This window comes from Mirounga leonina, unplaced genomic scaffold (genome assembly GCF_011800145.1).
Source record: "Mirounga leonina isolate KUSES-001 unplaced genomic scaffold, KU_Mleo_1.0 Mir_53, whole genome shotgun sequence".
NCBI lineage: Eukaryota > Metazoa > Chordata > Mammalia > Carnivora > Phocidae > Mirounga > Mirounga leonina.
Window position 1 is genome coordinate 31,537,740 of NW_023270807.1, and position 23,225 is coordinate 31,560,964.

A 23,225-nucleotide genomic window follows, 5' to 3' on the forward strand; every position below is an offset into this window, starting at 1 on the left:
GGCCTGGAAGGATTGATATTTCTGTAGCAATGAGCACACTGAATTCCTAGATCTTGGTTTCTCAATACCATTTTCAATTCAAGGCTCTTGAATAAATGGCTGATTATAGGGCTGGGTCAGGGAAAGTACAAGATGAGCCTGGAATATCTAGTTTTGCCAAACGGTAAGGATATGTTCAAAGAATAATAAGAGAAGGGCATAGGAGCCAGCTTCAAAGGTCTCCCACTGGCCAAATATGAAACATTTTGAGGATAAATGTTGATCCATGTTATGCTGTGGCAAAATATACTACTGCTTCTGATAATTTGGAAGGCAAATGATGTGTCTCTAGACTTATAATTTTACGGGGAAGAGATGGATTAATATTTGCTGCATTTCCAATTACTGAAAGACAGATGGGTTTAGAAATAACTGGCTAGTTTACAAGTAGGAACAAAAGGGAATAGAGAGTCTAGAAATTCAGAACTTGTAGCATTGAAAGAGGCAACTGCTGCTTAACTCCAAGTAACAGAAGATGAAAAATAAGAAGTGTCTTGAGTTTGCAGCAAGGATCAAACCAAGAATATGGCTCTCAAACTCCATGAATAGATCAGGTGGCAGCCAGTAAACCCTTCAGTTGGTAAAAGGGCTCAGGGGAAACAGACTGGAGAATGTGTCACTCTAGAGTTCTTCAGTCCTTATCCACCACATCGACCTTATCACATTCAGCATCTTTCTGTTCTCTCTCCATAACACACACACACACACACACACACACACCATTAATTTTTCTGTACCCTTTGAGAGAGTAAATTGCAGACATGATGCCTGTTATCCCTAATACTTTAGTGTTACTCTATGTAAACCCCACAGCTAACATCATACTTAATGGCAAAAGGCTGAACGCTTTCCCCCTAAGATCAGGAATAAGACAAGGATGTATGCTCTTGCCACTTCTAATTAGCATTGCACTGAAAGTTCTAGACAGGACAACTAAGGAAGGAAAAAAGATAAGTCATCCAAAATGGAAAGTAAGACACAAAATCGGGGTGCCTGGGTGGCAAAATCAGTTAGGGTTCAGACTGTTGGTTTCAGCTCAGATCATGATTTCAGGGTTGTGAGATCAAGCCCGAAGTTGGCTCCACGCTCAGAGCAGAGTCTGCTTAAGATTCTCTCTCCCTCTCCCTCTGCCCCTCCACCCCCCCCATTCTCTCTCTAAAATAAATTAAAAAAAAAAATTTTTTTTAAAAGAACATAAACCCACCTCTATTCGCTATGATCATGTACATAGAAAAGATGAAGGGATCTACTAAAAAGCTATGAGAACTAATAAATGAGTTTGGCAAGGTTGAAGGATAAAAGATCAATATACAAGAATCAATTGTATTTTTATATATTAACAATGAACAAGCCAAGATGACCTTAAGAAAACAATTTCATTTACAATACCAACAAAGAGAATGTGATAGTTATGAAGAAATTTCTTAAGGAGGTGAGAGCTGTATTCTGAGAACTGCAAAACATTGTTGATAAAAATTAAGGAAGCTCAGGAGCAGAGCAAGATGGCGGAGGAGTAGAAGACCTGGATTTCGTCTGGTCTCAGGAATTCAGCTGGATAGGGATCAAACCATTCTGAACACCTACAAACTCAACAGGAGATCGAAGAAAAGAATAGCAACAACTCTCTGAACAGAAAAGTGACCACTTTCTGGAAGGTAGGACATGTGGAGAAGTGAATCCGAGGCGATATTTGGGAGGATAGACTGCGGGGGAGGGGGCCTCTGTCCACCACTTCTGGCAAGTGATAGAGTCGTAGAGCACAAAATCGGAACTTTTAGAAGTCAGCTCCGCTGAGGGACGTCGCTCCAGTGGCTAAGCGGGGGGTGGAACCCTTGTGGGACAGTGTGGTCTCAGGACCCTCGGGGTCACAGAAAGACCAGGGGTGCCTGATTGCAGCAGAGCTCCCAGGTATTGGAGTAGGGAAGCCGGCTGCAGAGACGGAGCCGAGGAGCGGGGCTCTCAGCTTGGGGTTGCCATAAACCATGATCCACAGCACAGTCGTCAGGCCACTGCTCCTCCAGCAGGAACCCAACAAGTGGCAGATCCAGGGAGACTCCCCTTCCTCCCCCAGGAGGAGTGGCGTGGGAGCACATCACAGGTTTCTGCTGGGTTTGGAGACTCCACACGGGGTCGTGTGCCAGAGATAGAAATGCTCGGTCACAGGCTGCGTGAGCACGGAGTGCGGCCAGAGACCGGGGAGACGGGAGTGACTGACTGCTTTTCTTTGCGGGTGCACTGAGGAGTGGGGCCCTGAGTTCTCAGCTCATCCGGGGCGGAGATTGGGAGGCCGCCATTTTCTCTCTTGTCCTCCAAAGCGCATGGAAAGCTTGCAGGGAACAAAAGCTCCCGAGAGCAATCCGGAGCAGATTACTTAGCCCGCACCCGGCAAGGGCAGGGCAATTCCACCTCCGGCAAAGACATTTGGGAACCACAGCAACAGGCCCCGCCCCCAGAAGATCAGCAAGAACAGCCAGCCAAGACCAAGTTTATGGATCAATGACAATGGCAGAACTCCAGCGCTAGGGGCATACTGCACATAGAATCCATGGCTTTTTTACCATGATTCTTTAGTCTTTCAAAGTTAATTTTTTTTAACTTTTTTTTTTATTTTTCTTTTTCCCTTTTTCAACCAACATCTTATCAATCCCTTTTTTATTTTTATTTATTTATTTTTTTTAGATTTTATTTATTTGACAGAGAGAGCACAAGCAGAGGGAGAGAGAGGGAGAAGCAGGTTCCCTGCTGAGCAAGGAGCCCAATGTGGGACTCGATCCCAGGATCCTGGGATCATGACCTGGGCCAAAGGCAGCCGCTTAACCGACTGAGCCACCCAGGCGTCCCTATCAATCCCTTTTTTAAAAAACATTTTTATTTTTCATTTTTAGAGTCATATTCTATCCCCCTTATTTTTGGCATATATATATATATAAGTTGTTCTCTCTTTAAAATTTTGAGATACAGTTTCTTCTAACAGATAAAACTATACCCTAAATCTCTAGTGTATGGCTTTGTTCTAGTCTCCTGCCTGATCACATTCTCGCCCTTTTTTTTTCTTTTTTTTTAATTCCTCTTCTTTCTTTTTTCAAACAACTTCTTATCAATTCCTTTTATAAAATCTTTTATAATTTTCATCTTTACAGTCATATTCCATCCCTTCATCGTATTAACCCTTATTTTTGTACATATATAAGTTTTTCTTTCTTTAAAATTTTGGGAGGCACTTTCTTCTAACAGACCAAAATACACCCAAAATCTAGTGTGTGGCACTGATCTGTGCACCAGCCTGATCATATTTGATCATATTCTGTTTTGTTTTGTTCTCTTTTTGTTTGTTTTTATCTTTTTCTTTTTCTTTTTTCTTTCTTTCCCTTTCTTTTCCGCCAGTTTCAGGTCTTTTCTGATTTGTTTAGAGTATATTATCTGGGGATGTTGTTACCCTGTTAGCATTTTGTTCTCTCATTCATCTATTCTCCTCTGGACAAAATGACAAGATGGAAAAAATCACCTCAACAAAAAGAACAAGAGGCAGTACTGACTGCCAGGGACCTACTCAAGATGGACATCAGTACAATATCAGAACTAGAGTTCATAATGATGATTTTAAAGATACTAGCTGGACGATATTAGAGAAACCCTTTCTGGAGAAATAAAAGAAATAAAATCTAACCAAGTCAAAATCAAAAAGGCTATTCATGAGGTGCAATCAAAAATGGGGGCTCTAACTGCTAGGATAAATGTGGCAGAAGAGAGAATTAGAGATATAGAAGACCAAATGATGGAAAATAAAGAAGCTGAGAAAAAGAGATAAACAACTACTGGATCATGAGGGCAGAATTTGAGAGATAAGCAATACCATAAGATGAAACAACATTAGAATAATTGGGATCCCAGAAGAAGAAAGAGAGAGAATGGCAGAAGGTATATTGGAGCAAATTATAGCAGAGAACTTCCCTAATTTGGGGAAGGAAACAGGCATCAAAATCCAGGAGGCACAGAGAACCCCTCTCAAAATCAATAAAAATAGGTCAACACGTCTAATAGTAAAACTTACGAGTCTCAGAGACAAAGACAAAATCCTGAAAGCAGCTGGGGAGAAGAGATCTGTAACCTATAATGGTAGAAACATTAGATTGGCAACAGACCTATCCACAGAGACCTGGCAGGCCAGAAAGGACTGGCATGATATATTCAGAGCGCTAAATGAGAAAAATATGCAGCCAAGAATACTATATCCAACTATTGTCATTGAAAATAGAAGGAGTGATAAAAAGCTTCCAGGACAAACAAAAACTAAAGGAATTTGCAAACACAAAACCAGCCCTACAAGAAATATTGAAAGGGGTCCCCTAAGCAAAGAGAGAGCCTAAAAGTAACATAGACCAGAAAGGAACACAGACAATATACAGTAACAGTCACCTTACAGGCAATACAATGACACTAACTTCATATCTTTCAATAGTTGCCCTGAATGTAAATGGACTAAATGCCCCAATCAAAAGACACAGGCTATCAGATTGGATAAAAAAACAAGACCCATCAATATGCTGTCTGCAAGAGACTCATTTTAGAACCAAAGACACCCCCAGATTGAAAGTGAAGGGGTGGAAAACGATTTACCATGCAAATGGACACCAAAAGAAAGCTGGGGTGGCAATCCTTATATCAGACAAATTAGATTTTAAACCAAAGACTGTAATAAGAGTTGAGGAAGGACACTATATAAAGGGTCTATCCAACAAGAAGATCTAACAATTGTAAATATCTATGCCCCTAACATGGGAGCAGCCAATTATATAAGGCAATTAATAACAAAAGCAAAGAAACACATCGACAACAATACAATAATAGTGGGGGACTTTAACACCCCCCTCACTGTAATGGACAGATCATCTAAGCAAAAGATCAAGAAGGAAATAAAGACTTTAAATGACACACTGGACCAAATGGACTTCACAGATATATTCAGAACATTCCATCCCAAAGCAACAGAATACACATTCTTCTCTAGTGCCCATGGAACATTCTCCAGAATAGATCACATTCTAGGTCACAAATCAGGTCTCAACCAGTACCAAAAGATTGGGATCATTCCCTGCGTATTTTCGGACCACAGTGCTTTGAAACTAGAACTGAATCACAAGAGGAAAGTCAGAAAGAACTCAACTACGTGAGGCTAAAGAGCATCCCACTAAAGAATGAATGGGTCAACCAGGAAATTAAAGAAGAATTAAAAAAATTCTTGGAAACCAATGAAAATGAGAACACAACTGTTCAAAATCTTTGGGATGCAGCAAAGGCAGTCCTAAGAGGAAAGTATATAGTAATACAAGCCTTTCTCAAGAAACAAGAAAGTTCTCAAGTACACAACCTAACCCTACACCTAAAGGAGCTGGAGAAAGAACAGCAAATAAAGCCTAAACCCAGCAGGAGAAGAGAAATCATAAAGATCAGAGCAGAAATCAATGAAATAGAAACCAAAAGAACAGTAGAACAGATCAACGAAACAAGGAGCTGGTTCTTTGAAAGAATTAACAAGATTGATAAACCTCTGGCCAGACTTATCAAAAAGAAAAGAGAAATGACCCAAATCAACAAAATCATGAATGAAAGAGGAGAGATCACAACCAACACCAAAGAAATACAAACAATTATAAGAACATATTATGAGCAACTCTATGCCAGCAAATTAGATAACCTGGAAGAAATGGAGGCATTCCTAGAGATGTATCAACTACCAAAACTGAACCAGGAAGAAATAGAAAACCTGAACAGACCTATAACCACTAAGGAAATTGAAGCAGTCATCAAAAATCTCCCAAAAAACAAAAGCCCAGGGCCAGATGGCTTCCCAGGGGAATTCTACCAAACATTTAAGTAAGAATTAATACCTATTCTTCTGAAAGTGTTCCAAAAAATAGAAAGGGAAGGAAAGCTTCCAATCTCGTTTTATGAGGCCACCATTACCTTGATCCCCAAACCAGACAAGACCCCATCAAAAGGAGAATTACAGACCAATATCCTTGATGAACACAGATGCAAAAATTCTCAACAAAATACTAGCCAATAGGATCCAACAGTACATTAAAAGGATTTTCACCATGACCAAGTGGGATTTTTCTTTCTTTTTTTTTTTTTTTTTTTAAATTGGGGAAAGCTGAGAAGAGTAATTTTTTTTTTTTTTAAGATTTCATTTATTCATTTGAGAGAGAGAGCACATGAGACAGGGGAGGGTCAGAGGGAGAAGCAGACTCCCCGCCGAGCAGGGAGCCCGACACGGGACTCGATCCAGGGACTCCAGGACCATGACCTGAGCCGAAGGCAGTCACCCAACCAACTGAGCCACCCAGGTGCCCCGACCAAGTGGGATTTATCCCTGGGCTACAAGGTTGGTTCAACATCCGTAAATACATTAATAAAAGAAAGAACAAGAACCATATGATCCTCTCAATAGATGCAGAAAAAGCATTTGACAAAGTACAGCATCCTTTCTTGGTCAAAACTCTTCAGAGTATAGGGATAAAGGGTATATACCTCAATATCATAAAAGCCATCTATGAAAAACCCACAGCGAATATCCTTCTCAATGGGGAAAAACTGAGAGCTTTCCCCCTAAGGTCAGGAACATGGCAGGGATGTCCACTATCACCACTGTTATTCAACATAATATTAGAAGTCCTAGCCTCAGCAATCAGACAACAAAGAGAAATCAAAGGCATCCAAATCAGCAAAGAAGAAGTCAAAATCTCACTCTTTGCAGATGATATGATACTTTATGTGGAAAACCCAAAAGACTCCACCCCAAAACTGCTAGAACTCATACAGGAATTCAGTAAAGTGGCAGGATATAAAATCAATGCACAGAAATCAGTGGCATTCCTATACACCAACAACAAGACAGAAGAAAGAGAAATTAAGGAGTCGATCCCATTTACAATTGCACCCAAAACCATAAGCTACCTAGGAATAAATCTAACCAAAGAGGCAAAGGATCTGTACTCAGAAAACTATAAAATACTCATGAAAGATTGAGGAAGACAAAAAGAAATGGAAAAACATTCCATGCTCATGGATTGGAAGAACAAATATTGTGAAGATGTCAATGCTACCTAGAGCAATCTACACATTCAATGCAATCCCCATCAAAATACCATCCACTTTTTTCAAAGAAATGGAACAAATAATCCTAAAATTTATATGGAACCAGAAAAGACCCCGAATAGCCAGAGGAATGTTGAAAAAGCAAAGCAAAGCTGGCAGCATCACAATTCCGGACTTCAAGTTCTATTACAAAGCTGTCATCATCAAGACAGTATGGTATTGGCACAAAAACAGACACATAGATCAATGGAACAGAATAGAGAGCCCAGAAATGGACCCTCAACTCTATGGTCAACTCATCTTCGACAAAGCAGGAAAGAATGTCCAATGGAAAAAAGTCTCTTCAACAAATGGTGTTGGGAAAATTGGACAGCCACATGCAGAAGAATGAAAGTGGACCATTTCCTTACACCACACACAAAAATAGACTCCAAATGGTTGAAAGACCTAAATGTGAGACAGGAGTCCATCAACATCCTAAAGGAGAACATAGGCAGCAACCTCTTCGACCTCAGCCGCAGCAACTTCTTCCTAGAAACATCGCCAAAAGCAAGGGAAGGAAGGGCAAAAATGAACTATTGGGACTTCATCAAGATAAAAAGCTTTTGCACAGCAAAAGAAACCATCAACAAAACCAAAAGACAGCTGACAGAATGGGAGAAAATATTTGCAAATGACATATCAGATAAAGGGCTAGTATCCAAAATCTATAAAGAGCTTATCAAACTCAACACCCAAAGAACAAAGAATCCAATCAAGAAATGGGCAGAAGACATGAACAGACATTTTTCCAAAGAAGACATCCAGATGGCCAACAGACACATGAAAAAGTGCTCAACATCGCTCAGCATCAGGGAAATCCAAATCAAAACCTCAATGAGATACCACCTCACACCAGTCAGAATGGCTACAATGAACAAGTCAGGAAATGACAGATGTTGGCAGGGATGTGGAGAAAGGGAAACCCTCCTACACTGTTGGTGGGAATGCAAGCTGGTGCAGCCACTCTGGAAAACAGTATGGAGGTTCTTCAAAAAGTTGAAAATAGAGCTACCCTATGACCCAGCAATTGCACTACTGGGTATTTACCCCAAAGATACAAATGTAGGGATCCGAAGGGGTATGTGCACCCTGATGTTTGTAGCAGCAGTGTCCACAATAGCCAAACTGTGGAAAGAGCCAAGATGTCCATCGACAGATGAATGGATAAAGAAGAGGTGGTATATATATACAATGGAATATTATGCAGCCATCAAAAGGAATGAAATCTTGCCCTTTGCAACAATGTGGATGGAACTGGAGGGTATTATGCTGAGCGAAATAAGTCAATCAGAGAAAGACATTATCATATGACCTCACTGATATGAGGAATTCTTAATCTCAGGAAACAAACTGAGGGTTGCTGGAGTGGTGGGGTGGCTGGGTGATAGACATTGGGGAGGGTATGTGCTATGGTGAGTGCTGTGAAGTGTGCAAGACTGTTGAATCACAGATCTGTACCCTGAAGCAAATAATACATTATATGTTAAAAAAAAGAAGAAGAAGATAGCAGGAGGGGAAGGATGAAGGGGGGGAAATCGGAGGGGGAGACGAACCATGAGAGACAATGGACTCTGAAAAACAAACTGAGGGTTCTAGAGGGGAGGGGGGTGGGGGGATGGGTTAGCCTGGTGATGGGTATTAAAGAGGGCACATTCTGCACGGAGCACTGGGTGTTATACGCAAATAATGAATCATGGAACAGTACATCAAAAACTAATGATATAATGTATGGTGATTAACATAACATAATTTAAAAAAACATATATTTTACACATTATGATCATCCTGCATATTAATTTTTAATATTGCTTTTTCATTTTAAGTTATATGGAGAGAATTTTATCTTGTGATTAAATGTTCTTCAAAAAAAAAAATTAAGGAAGCTCTAAATAAGTGGAAAGATATCCCCTGTTCCTGCATTGGAAGATGATGTTGTTAAAATGGCAGTCCTCCCCAAATTGATCTATAGATTCAATACAAACACGTTCAAAATATCATCTTCCTTTTTTGAATAAATTGACAAATGGTTCCAAAATTCCAATGGAAATGCAAGAGGCCCAGACTAGCCCAAAAAATTAAAACAAAACAAACTTGGAGGACTCATGCTTCCTGATTTTAAAACTTACTATATGTGGGGCGCCTGGGTGGCTCAGTTGGTTGGGCGACTGCCTTCAGCTCAGGTCATGATCCTGGAGTCCCAGGATCGAGTCCCGCATCAGGCTACCTGCTCAGCGGGGAGTCTGCTTCTCCCTCTCCCGCTCCCCCCTCTTGTGCTCTTTCTCTCTCTCACTCTCTCTCTCAAATAAATAAATAAAATCTTAAAAAAAAAAAAAAAACTTACTATGTGTGGCTTAGTCATTAAGCTTCTGCCTTCGGCTCAGGTCACGATCCCAGAGTCCTGGGATTGAGCCCGGCATCTGGCTCCCTGCTCAGTGGGAAGCCTGCTTCTCCCTCTCCCACCCCCCACCCCTGCTTGTGTTCCCTCTCTCGCTGTCTCTGTCAAATAAAGAAATAAAATCTTAAAAAAAAAAAAAACTTACTATAGCTATCGGAATCAAGACTGTGATACTGGTATAAGAATAGACATATGTATCAAAGAAATAGCATTGAGAATCCAAAGATAATCCCTCAGATGGTCAATTGATTTTTTGATAAGGGTAACAAGACAATTCGATGGAGAAAGAATAATCTTTTCAACAAATGCTGCTCGGAGAACTGGATATTCACGTGCAAAAGAATAAAGTTGTGCCTGTCCCTTACACCATACATTAAAAATTAACTTAAAATTTATCATAGACCTAAATGTAAGAGCTAAAACCTTAAGGCTCCTAGAAGAAAGCATAGGCATACATCTTCATGGCCTTGGGTTAGGCAATGAATGTTTCTTAGACATGGCACGAAAAGCACATGTGATAAAAGAAAAATAAACTGGACTTCATCCAAATTAAAAATTCTTGTGTTTCAAAGGACATCATGAAAGTGAAAGACATCCCACAGAATAGGAAGAAATATTTCAATTCATATGTCTGACAAGGGACTTCTGTCCAGAATATATAAAGAACACTTACCACTTACTAATAAAAATACAAATAGGCAAAGGCTCTGAAATCACATTTCTCCAAAGCATATACACAAATGATGAATGAATATGTCAGAAGATGCTCAACATTAATAGCCATTATGGAAATACAAATGAAAACCACAATAAGATGCCACTTCACATCCACTGTGATGGCTATAATGAAAAAAAAAAAAAAGAAGAAGAAGAAGAAGACCACTGCAAGTGTTGTTGAGGATGTGGAGAAACTGGAGCCCTCATTCACTGCTGGTGGGAATGTTAAATGGTATTGCCACTTTGAAAAAATATTTGACCGTTCCTCAAAATGTTGAACATAGAGTTACCATAAGACCGAGCAGTTCACTCCTAGGTATATACCAAAGAGAAATGAAAACATGTCCACACAAAAACTTGTATATAAAGAGTCATAGAGACATTATTCATAGCACATTTGTTAGGTTTTAGATTCCTGCTAATTGCATTAGCAAGTGTGGTGCTTTGGTTTGCTTTTAACTGATTTCCAGACAGGTAGAACATTTCTAAACATGTTTACCACTATTTTTTGTTTTTTTCTTATTTATGTCTTTGCCCACTTTTCCATTTTATTTCTGTTGAGGGGTCTTTTTCTTACTGATCTGTATATAAAGTAGGTCTTACCAAAAAACAAGTTGCATTTGACAGGAGGGCTTAGGAGATCTGGAATTCAGGGATCCATTGTAATACTTGGCCCAGAGTAAATAGTGAAAAATTAGGAACAAACAAGAATCTCTTCTCTTATCACTTCTATTTAACAATGTAAATAGTGGGAACAACCCGTCTTCTCAAAAAAGTGGAAACAACCCAAATGTCCAATTTGATAAATGGATAAATAAACTGTGGTATATGCACACAATGGAATATTATTACACAGCAATAAAAGGAACAAAATATTGATACATGTTACAGCATGGACGAACCCTGAACATATTATGAAAACTATCTGAAAGAAACCAATAACAAGGGGCGCCTGGTGGCTCAGTCATTAATCATCTGCCTTCGGCTCAGGTCATGATCCCAGGGTCCTGGGATCGAGCCCCACATCAGGCTCCCTGCTCGGTGGGAAGTCCGCTTCTCCCTCTCCCACTCCCCCCTGCTTGTGTTCCCTGTCTCGCTGTGTCTCTTGCTATCAAATAAATAAATAAAATATTAAAAAAAGAGAAACAAATAACAAAAGGTCACATACTGTAGAGTTCCATTTATATGAAATGTCCAGAACAAAATGTACAGAGGCAGAAAGTATATCAGTGTTTGTAGAAGGGTAGGAAGGAGATGGGGAGTATGTGTTAATGAGTGTGGAGTTTCTTCTTGGGGCAACGAAAATGTTCTAAATTGATTATGGTGATGGTTGCATAACTGTGAATATACTCAACACTATTGCATACATTAAATGTGTGAATTATATGGTTGTAAATGATATCTTAAACTGTTTTTCAAAGTATGTGTTTATTAAAGTGAAACACTAAAAACCTGAAGTTTCCAACCAATTATAGGGTTTAAGACTTGTTGGCATTTCTTTTTTATTTTTACATTGAGGGTAGAAAAAGTGCTGTGTTCAAAATTACCAGGATTAGTTTATTTTTTCTCTCTGAGGTTATGTTCATTTGAAATACAACTAGGTTTATTTGTTACTGTTTATATTCAATTTTAGAGTTATGCCTACATTTAATTTTATTTTTGAATATTTAAAACATTTATGTTTCCAAAATAAGAACTATACATGTTATGCTCAGACAAGTGTTGTTTGTTCCTTTCTTATTCTCCCACTTTGTTCTCATCCCAGCCCCATGTATGACCAATTTCATTAGTTTCTTGTTGTCTTTCCTAACATTCTTTAAAAAAAAAAAAAAGATTTTATTTTTAAATAATCTCCACACCCAACATGGAGCTCAAACCCACAACCCCGAGATCAAGAGTCATATGCTCCACTGACTGAGCCTGCCAGGCACCCCCCTAAGGTTCTTTTTAGCAAAAGATTTTTGAGAAGCAACCAAGTAAAAAAATGAAACATTAAAAATGGAAAACATAACAAAATTGGATGACAGAACTCATATAAAATGGATAGACTTGCTTATTAAAAGATAAGAATCTCAGGGGCACCTGGGTGGCTCAGTCAGTTAAGCGTCTGCCTTCGGCTCATGTCATGATCCCAGGGTCCTGTGATTGAACCCCTCATCGGACTCCCTGCTCAGCCAGGAGCCTGCTTCTCCCTCTCCCGCTCCCCCTGCTTGTGTTCCCTCTCCTACTGTGTCTCTCTCCCTGTGTCAAATAAATAAATAAATTCTTTTTTCTTTTTTTTTTTAAAGATTTTATTTATTTATTTGAGAGAGAGAGAATGAGAGACAGAGAGCAGGAGAGGGAGGAGGGTCAGAAGGAGAAGCAGACTCCCTGCTGAGCAGAGAGCCCGATGTGGGACTCGATCCTGGGACTCCAGGACCATGACCTGAGCCGAAGGCAGTCGCTTAACCAACTGAGCCACCCAGGCGCCCTAAATAAATAAATTCTTAAAAAAAAAAAAAAAAGATAATCTCAGTTTGGATTACAATGCAAATAGGAGACACACATAAAAAAGTGACTTAGAGCTTGAAGGTAAAAGAATGGTCAAAGATAGATCAAATTCACACAAAAAGAAAATAGAGACTCCAATATTAATATCAGACAAGTTTGAATTTTATAGGAAAAAGCATTAAACTAGACAAAGAAGGCCATTTTACAATGATAAAAGGGTACAATAGAAATGCATACAGATTGGCCCAGCAATTCCACTTTTAGTTAAGATGTATGTAAAGGCAGGGGCGCCTGGGTGGCTCAGTTGGTTAAGTGACTGCCTTCGGCTCAGGTCATGATCTTGGAGTCCCGCATTGTGCTCCCTGATCAGCAGAGAGTCTGCTTCTCCCTCTGACCCTCCCCTCTCTCATATGCTCTCTCTCTCTCTCTCTCTCATTCTCACTCTCTCAAATAAATAAATAAAACAAAATCTTAAAAAAAAGATGTATGTAAGGTTAGGACTACAGTATTGTTTATAATAACAAAAGACTGAATACAGTCCCCCCCACCAATTTCTATCATTAGGATTTGTTGAATAAATTAAGTAGAGAATACTATGTAGCCCTGGAAAATAATGCACTGCTAAGGAACAGCCTCCAAGATATACTGTTAAATGAAAAAAAAGTAAGATACAGAACAGTATGTACGGCATGCTTTCATTTGCAGTCATATTGTGTGTGCCTAGACAGCTTCTAGGAGATCTATAAATTGCCTTTGGGGAGGAAGATGAGGGAATTGGAGCTCTAGGTTGAGATTTAAATATTGATAGATAGATGATAGATAGATAAATAGAAAGATAGATTTAATAATAAATATTTAATATGTAATATTCAAATAATCAAGTAGGGTAAGAAAATTCGAATAGTGTAAGAATGTATGTAGGTACATTATATATTAGAAGGTATATACCTACCTACGTATCTTCTTACACTATTTGAATTTTTCCTATACACATTACCTTTTCACTTAAAAAAGAGCTAATTTGGGGGTGCCCAGGTGGCTCAGTCAGTTAAGCGTCTGCCTTCGGCTCAGGTCATGATCTCGGTGTCCTGGGATTGAGCCCCACATCTGGCTCCCTGCTCAGCGGGGAGTCTGCTTCTCCCTCTCCCTCTGCCACTCCCCCTGCTTGTGCTCTCTCTCTCTCTGACAAATAAATAAACAAAATCTTAAAAAAAAAAAAGAGAGAGCTAATTTTAAAGGGTTTAAAAAATGAAAATCCCTTCCAGGCCCCAAATTCAATTGTATCGTCATATTGCATAACCCTGTTCAATAGAGAATCTCCAAGAATACCTTATAAGTTGAACAGTAGAAAATGGTTGTTCATGTGATTCAAGTCTTAGGTACTGCTGAATATTTTGTAAACCATGTGTTTAATTTTGTCAGCAGAGGATTATATCACAGAATGTACCATAGAATAAGTCTGGTTATTTCTTTTGAAGATGAAATGAATAGTCTACAAAGGCCAGTTTCTTGAAATAAATGGAAAAGTTTTAGATGAATTCTGCCTTACCTAACATAGAGAAGGCATGGGGCGCCTGGGTGATTCAGTCGGTTAAGTGTCTGCTCAGGTCATGATCCCAGGGTCCTCTCTCCACCTGCTCCTGCTCTCTCTCTGTTGCTCACTCTTTGTCTCAAGTAAATGAATAAAAAAGTCTTTAAAGAAAATAGAGAAGGCATCATAATAAAAAGTACATTGCTATTTTTTTGTCAGAGTAAGGTCTGAATCCTGGCTTACCACTTACTTTCCGTGTGACCTTGAGCAAACGTGTTATCTCGTGCAATCTAAGATTCCTCTTACATAAAAGGGGAATCACTTCTGCCCTGCTGGTCACATGGCGGGGGGTGGGGGCTGTAGGGATCCAGGGAGATAATGGATATGAAGAAGCTAATCCAGCCTAAGGGATTATTAATAATTTCGCTACTCAGCATATGTAGACCATGTATTGAAAACAGACTAAAAAGGAGTAGCCAGATACTCAACTGTCAGTTTTCTAGAGTTTTCTGAGAAGACAGATCAGCTGAGCGGCCACAGTGTCCTGGCTCAGAACACAGGAGGCGACATGGCTCGTTAAGTGTGTAAACTGATACCATAATGAGTCATGAGAGATGAAGCTGTTTGTCAGATGCCCGATTTTAGGCTCATGGAGTCATGGAGTGGTACCGAAATACTCAGGGTAGGATTTGAGGTACTTGGGTTCCTGGGACCTCGGTGACACACTTGTTGTGGCAAATATACGCTGCATCTGGCTTTAGGAAAATTGTCATTGCAAAGTCTGGTACAAGAAGAGCAGGGAGAGATGGCCTAATCAAAAGGCAATTTTAATAACTCAGATTAATGGTTGGGAATGCTCTTTCCACATGTGATCCCACAAAAGGAACAAAGGGAATTCTTCCTCATGTAAGGTCACGGCTGCTGATGGAATAGGTCTGGGCCATTCCTACAGGCCTCATTCAGAGGCGGGAATTGGAACACAATTTGCATCGCCACGCTCACACGTAAACCTGCATCTCCAAAGATGAACTAAAACTTCTGTGCATTAAAGAGGTATTAGTATGGCAAAAAGGAATTGCTTAATAATTCAGTGCATACATTAACCTAAGAAGGGCTTAAAAGTCATTTATTAGCATGAGCAATGGACTGTTGGCCCATTTTCAATTGGCAATTTTATTACCATTTTATGTCAACGGTTATCATTTCTTTTTAATATTTTCCTTATATCTGATTTAATATTTTGTATGGGACAGATTTAATAATAAATCATGAGATATTTCTTAATTACTTTTTTACCTCTGAATTTTTTCACTCTTCTACTGCTCTTTTTCTCTGGAGTGCATAACAGAATTTCATCAACAACAAGAAATTAGAGGTCTGATAAAAAAATTTGGGGGTAGGGAACGTCTGGGTGTCTCAGTGGGATAAGTGTCTGCCTTCAGCTCAGGTCATGATCCAGGGTCCTGGGATCGAGCCCCGCATCGGGCTCCCTGCTCCATGGGAAGCCTGCTTCTCCCTCCCATACTCTCCCCTGCTTGTGCTCCCTCTCTCGCTGTGTCTCTCTCTGTCAAATAAATAAATAAAATCTTTTTTTTTTTTTTTGTCTGATACAGGCTTAGTGAGACTTACTAGAACAGGAATTTATGTTAAAAAGAAGGTCGGGACTGCATATTTCTGGCCAATGAGCTTAAAATCCACAACACAATGAGAGATGCTTTAAAAAAAAAAACTTAAAAGGCAAAATAGGCTTAGGTTCCACTTATGGAAATGAAGTTCTTGGATCACAGGAAAGTAGTAATTCTGTTTTCTGCTGATCAAACCACAACTGAGACAGAGTTCAGTTTAGGAAAACATAATCTAAAAGAAATATGGAGGAGGGCCACCAGAATAGAAAGAATCTGGAAACAGGCATGGGAGGAAGCACAGAAGGTATCTGGGAGGATTGGCCTGAGAAACAGAACAAAAGAAGGACACAGGACAAGATCTGAAAATAGACAAAGAGCCACTAAGTGAAAGAAAGTGTGAACTTATTATATTTATCCACAGAACTAGGATTCTTAAGCAGAAATCAGTGCATTATGGGTTAAATTATTTAAAATTATGTTTTAGCAAATAAACCTATTTAAAAATGGAATATACTATCTTGGGAAGTAGCTATTTCCCCACCATTCAAGTAGAAGGTAAACGGGCATCTATCAGGGACAGTATAAAGCAGTGCTGTCCAATGAAACATTGTGCAGGGATACAAATGTCCTAGATATGTCCTGTCAAAACAGTACTGGGGCAAAGAGCCCTGGAAATATGACTAGTGTGACCAAGGAATGGGATTAATTTAAGTAATTATAATTTAAATTTAAACGGCCATATGGGCATAGTGGGGGGTGCAGATATAGAGTCTAGGAGAAATTCCTGCATTGGGCTGAAATATGAAATACACCACCTCTAAGAGGTCTAACCTCACCTCCTAATGCCTCATTTCACTCTGCTTCCTTCCCCCTACTCCTCATACCCCACTCAAGTAATACTAACCTGCTTATATCTCCTTGAATACACAATGCTATTTCATGTTTATAAAAGGTTTATTTGTATGGAATGCTCTCCTCCGACATATTCTACTTTTCCTCATCCTTCCGTACATTCTTAGTTATTTTTCTGTAGAACTTTTTCTGATATCCCAACACTTATGTCCTCTGATCTTGGACATCTATCTCTTATTAAGTACATCATGCAATATTTCAACCATCTGTTTACATCTTCCTCTTGCCTACTTGCTCTGAGATTCCTTATTTTTTTTAAGATTTTATTTTTAAGTAATCTCCACACCCAATGTGGGACTCAACCTCATGAGCCCCAGATCAAGAGACATGCATTCTATTGACTGAGCCAGCCAGGCACCCTGACTCTGAGATTCTTTAGGTTAGGGCAATTTTGGGTCTCTAGCATTTAGCATAATTGGCTTCCATAGTAGTTCTGTTGAACAGAAATGGAGGATGCCCATGCCTGATATTCCTGACACATGTATTTACAAAATGATAGCTCAGGGGCGCCTGGGTGGCTCAGTGGGTTAAGCATCCAACTCTTGGTTTTAGCTCAGGTCATGATCTCATGGGTCATGGAATCGAGCCCTGCTTTGGGCTCCATGCTCAGCAGGGAGTCTGCTTGGAGATTCTCTCTCTCCCTCTCCCTCTGTCCCTTCCCCTGCTCTCATGCGTGCACATGTGTGCTCTCTCTCTCTCTCAAATAAGTAAATCTTTTTAAAAAATGATACCTAAGAAATCTCCATATAAGGGGAGATGTTACAACCTATAACTTATAGGTAAGAATAAAGAAGTCAAGGTTTTAAAATAATTTGTCCAATATAACGGAAAAAGTAGAACAATTTGGCATATGATCATATGTTAACACTCACCTCACTGCTCCATTCCTGAACATCACTGTGTCAAGTTAAATACAGTTACTTTGGAGGAATTTTAATTAAAGCTCTTAGAGTCGCAAGGGATCTCAAGATATACCCTGCCTTTTAGCAGTGAGATCCAGAAAGGCTAAATAAACTTCCCACATTTACTCAGCTAAGAAGTGTCAGAATTGGCTTTAAAACCAGGTCTCCTATTTATTAAGAATTTATTTCTATGGTATACAATAATCATTGTTATTTTTAAATTAAATGTGTATTCAAATTTTACTGATTCCAAAATAATACTTGTTTTTTATAGAAACATTAAAGAGTACAGACAAAATAGAAAAGTATGAAGAAGAGAATAAAGATCATCCATAATCTCCAAATGCAAAGGCTGATTCATTCATTCATTCTGTCAATGTTCACTGCCAAAGGCCAATGGGAACACAGCAGAAGTTGAGTAAGTTGGGCTTATTATTCATTGTAATGAAGGAGAATACACACCATGGAGAATCATGGGGTCTCTCAGTAAGAGAGTGTGTCAGAGAGAATGTATTACAATATTTGTACTTTGGTTGAGTGATTCAGGGAAGGGTATAGGGAAGGGGAGAAGGAGTTTCCTTTTAAACTCGTCCTGTTAGAAAACAAGACAGTTCTGTGATGGGTATCTCAAATTTCAGTTACAAGAAGGGTAGACCAAAACAAGAACGAAGTTGTAATTTATAAAGAAGCAGTCATTCATTTTGTCTGAAACAGAGCATGTGGGGCTGGGTAGCACATTGACCTTGTTTTTGTTTTGTCTGTTCTTAAGCAAAATTATGAAGTGGCCTTACTTGTCTCATTTCATCATGGTCTCAGTGTAAGCTTGTCTGAAGTTGCTGATCTCTGAGATGGTTTATGTCTAATGGGAATATAGCACAGCCCAACTGTGTCAGGCTAGCTCTGAATGTCAGGGACTGCTGCTTTTTGTCTTTCTTCTCTATTCAGTCAATAAATATTTATTGAGCACCTACTTAAAACTCAGATAAAGGAGTTAGAATGTAGTGAATAAAGTACAGCCCACGTTTGCTTGGAGATTATATTCTAATTTGGGGATTTCACTAAGCAAACAAATAAGTATATAACACAAGGTCAGGTAATGCTGACCATTCATAGTCAATGCTTTGAAGACACATAAAACAAGGAGAGAAGCCCAAGTGGCAGGGATTCCATTCTAGATAGGGTGGGCAGGAAGGCCACTTTTGAGGTGGTCTGAGCAAAGGTCTGAACAAAGTGAGGGAATAAACCATGAGAGGTGTGAGGGAAAAGAATTCCAAGCAGAAGGAACAGCCATTGAAAGTCCCTGGTGGAGAGGGGTATGTTTGCTATGTTTGAGGAACAGCTGAGGTCAGTGGGGTGGCAAAGGAGTGATGACAGCGTCTGTGGTAGGAGAAAAGGTCCAGGGGAGGGGCGGGAGGGAAAGGAAGTCAGATCATGTAGGTTTTGTAAGCAATGATGAGGTATTTGGACTTTAAGTGTGATGGAAGTCATTGGAGGATTTTGAGCAGGGAATGAACATGATCTTGCCTATATTTTTAAAGGATTACTCTGGCTGATAAGGGGTGAATATCTGTGGGAGGGAGGAAGGGGAGAAACATGATGTAAGGAGGAGACCAATTAAAATACAACTTCATTAGTCCTGGTAAAAGATGATGCACTGTTCACTAGGATAGCACATGTTACATGTAGCTACTGAGCACTTAAAATGTGGACAGCCCAAACTGGAGGTGCTGTAAGTGTAAAATACACATGGGATTAGGAAGACAGCTGGAGGGACGCCTGAGTGGCTCAGTCGGTTAAGCATCTGCCTTCAGCTCAGGTCATAATCCCAGGGTCCTGGGATGAAGTCCCACATTGGGCTCCTTGCTCAGCGGGCAGTCTGCTTCTCCCTCTGCCTGCCTCCCCCACTGCTTGTGCTCTCTCTCTCTCTCTCTCTGATAAATAAATGAATAAAATCTTAAAAAAAAAAAAAAAGGAAGACAGCTAAAAAAAAACAATGTATCTCACTTATTATTTTTATGTTTATTATGTGTTGAAATGATAACATTTTGCAGATATTTGGTTAGATAAAGTATGTAATTAAAATTGATTTCACTAGCTTCTTTTCACCCTTTATTTTAAATAATTTTTTAAGCCCCAGTGTGGGGCTCGAACTCACAACCCTGAGATCAAGAGTCACGTGCTATACTGACTGAGACAGCCAGATGCCCTTCTTTTTACCCTTTTTAATATGGCTATTAGAAAATTCAGAATTATGTATGTGGCTTATGTTATATTTCTATTAGATAGCACTCGTCTAGAGTCATAGGCTGAATGTGCACATGCGTGCTCTCTCTCTCTCTCAAATAAGTAAATAAATCTTTTTTAAAAATGATACCTAAGAAATCTCCATATAAGGGGAGATATTACAACCTATAATTTATAAGTAAGAATAAAGAAGTCAAGGTTTTAAAATAATTTGTCCAATATAACAGAAAAATTAGAACAATTTGGCATATGATCATATGTTAACACTCACCTGAGGAAAGGTCAGATACAAGATGTATTTCTAAGGTAATGTTGGCATTGCTTGCTGATAAATTGGAAGAGGGGTATAAGAGAAAGAAAGGAATCAAGGGTGATTCTAGGACTTGAATATGAGTATCTGGATGAATGGAGATGCCATTTGCTGAGCTAGGGTATGTTGGAGCAGGATCAGGTTTTGGAGGATAGGGGTTCGAGAGTTCCATTGTGGACATGCTAAGTTTAAGGTGTTTATTAGAAATTCAAGTGGAGATGTTTGGTAGGCAGTTCAAAGGAAAGCTTGGGACTGGGGATATAAATATGGGAGTCACAGGCATATGGATGATATTTAAAATCATGGGACTGGATGAGATCACCACAGAAACAAGGATGATGGAGAAAAGAAGCAACCCAAGAACTGTATCTAAGAGCACTAGGGAAAAAAGAGAATCCTGTTGGGGAAAAATTCCATGAGAGTATACTATCTCAGACTTTATTTTGCAGGAATGAGGAGTCACTGAAAAGTCTTAAGTAGGGGGGAACAGAAGCGGATTTGTGTTGGAAAGATCCCCATCACAGCAAAGTGGAGGAGAAGGTATACAGGACACAGCTGGAGTGAGGGGTGGGGAGCAGACAGTCAAAAAGAAGAACTTTTGCAATAGCCTAGGGGAAAGATGGAGAGGACCTGAAATAACGTAGGTTCTGTGGAGACTGAGAAAGAGAAGATGAAGCTGAGAAATCTTAAAGATACAGAATCTCTCAGATCTGGTATATGATTGAATATAAAGAAAGGAGGGTGTCAAAGGCGAGTCCCCCAGTTTTTTGCCTTGGGTGTGTTTGGATGGGGGGGTACCACCACCTGAGAGAGAAGACGAGAGCACCAAGTACAGAGGACAGATGATGAGTTTCTGTTGGACAGACCAAGTGCCAGCTATCCAGGGACATCTCAGTGAAGACGTTCAGGAAGTTGTAAACTGTATGGGTCAGGCACTCTGCAGAGAGGTTTGGGCCGTGGAGGTGAATTTAGGAGTTATTTGAACACACAGCACTTTGTTCTAGCCTGGGCACCGTGAATTGCTCAGCGATAGGACACTGAGGGAGAAGAAAAACAATCCAAGGATAATGTTGGGTATATGCACAGAAAAAGAAGCCCCTGAAGATTCAGAATTGTTGGAGGTAAGGTGAGAACCAAGAGAGGGTGGAGTCTCAGAAATTAAGGGAGGAATTTCAAGAAGGGGAGTTATCACTGAGTAAGATGAGGACTGTCTTAGGCAGCCCAGATGGCTATAACAAAATACCATAGGCAGAGAAGCTTTAACCACAGACTTCTATTTCTCACGGTACTGGAGGCTGGGAAGTCCAAGATCTGCTGACCTGCAGATTCAGTTCCTGGTGAGGACCCTTTTACCTACTTGCAGATGGCTGCCTTCTTGCTGGGTCCTTACATTCGAGGTGGGGGTGGGGGAGGGAGGGAGAGAGAGAGAGAATGAGTGAGCTCTGGTCTCTCTTCTGCTTCTCATTAGAACACTAGTCCATCATGGAGGCCCCAAACACATGAGCTCCTCTTAACCTAATTACCTCCCAAAGGCCCCACCTCTAAATAACATCACATTGAGGGTTAGGGCTTAGACATATAAATTTGGGGGAGACACAAACATTAAATCCATAACACGAATTAAAGGAGTCCCTTAGATTTCAGTCAAGAAGCATCTGCTGGCCTTCGTCAGAACAAAATTTGGTGAAGTTGTGAGGGTAGATGTCTGATGGCCAATAAAGGGAAAAGTCTGACGGCCAAGACAATGATCTCAGTCTAATGTCCCAGTAACTGACTTCAAAGGGAAGGAGAAAAAGAGGAATGTATTTAGAGAGGGGTGCAGAGCTGTTTTAACGTGGAGAAATTTGAGCATGCTCAGTGAAGAATAATCTGATACTTTCAAAATACTGCAGAGAAAGGAGATGGACCAAGGTCCTGGGATTAGAAAAGAGGAAGTAAGTTTGGGGTCAGATAAAGTAAACATGCAGGTGGGAGCAGGGCCAGCTTCCTGGGGGGGAGGGGGGGGACTCGTGCAGTTGCCCGGGGCTCACTCTCAGAAGGAGCCCTACGCTTCATTTAATCTCTGCCTTGGCCACTTTGAAATTCTTAATAGTGTTCTCTTTGAATTTGCGTGTCATATGGGACATTCAATGGGACAACGAAGCACGTGAGTGAACAGAGATCTGCCTGGTGGAAGGGCGCACACCCTCCAGTTTAAGCCCACAGGCGTGGTAGGCAGTAGGCAGTTCACCTGGCTGCCTGGCACCCGTGAGCCCACCTGACACAGACCGGGAACCACTGGAGGTGGGGCGGGGGATGAGGTCTTGTCCAGATTCAGTGGTGATTATGCAGTAGCTGTGGGAGCAGCAGTGGTCGTGGCCATAGCCCTGGCCCCGGAAGAGAGGAGGGACTCAGCATGGACGCAGCTTCAGGACCTGTCCCAGGATTCCAACTCCACAGCATGTATACAAATATTAACTCTTCTGTATGATCGCTGGGGCAGGAACTCTTGGTGTGCAGGCAGTAAACTCTGTAAAAAATACTAACGTGGGTGCCTGGGTGATTCAGTGGGTAAGCATCTGCCTTCAGCTCAGGTCATGATCCCAGGGTGCTGGGATCGAGCCCTGCGACGGGCTTCCTGCTCAGCTGGGAGTCTGCTTCTCCCTATGCCTCTGCTGCTCTCTCTCTCTCTCTGTGTCAAATAAATAAATAAAATCTTTAAAAGATATATTAATGCAAAATAGATGTTGACACATGGGCATTGTAAAAAAACATGTCAGGGAGTTATTAGAATATTTCAGAGTTCAGAATTTCTGATTTTGAAAACTCCTGCAACACTGTCAAGCAAATGTCTCTTCAGTTGCTATTGTATAAATTTACATTTATAATTAAATTCGGACTTGATAGGAAACTGATTTGTATGAAGAGTTAAATCATTTTA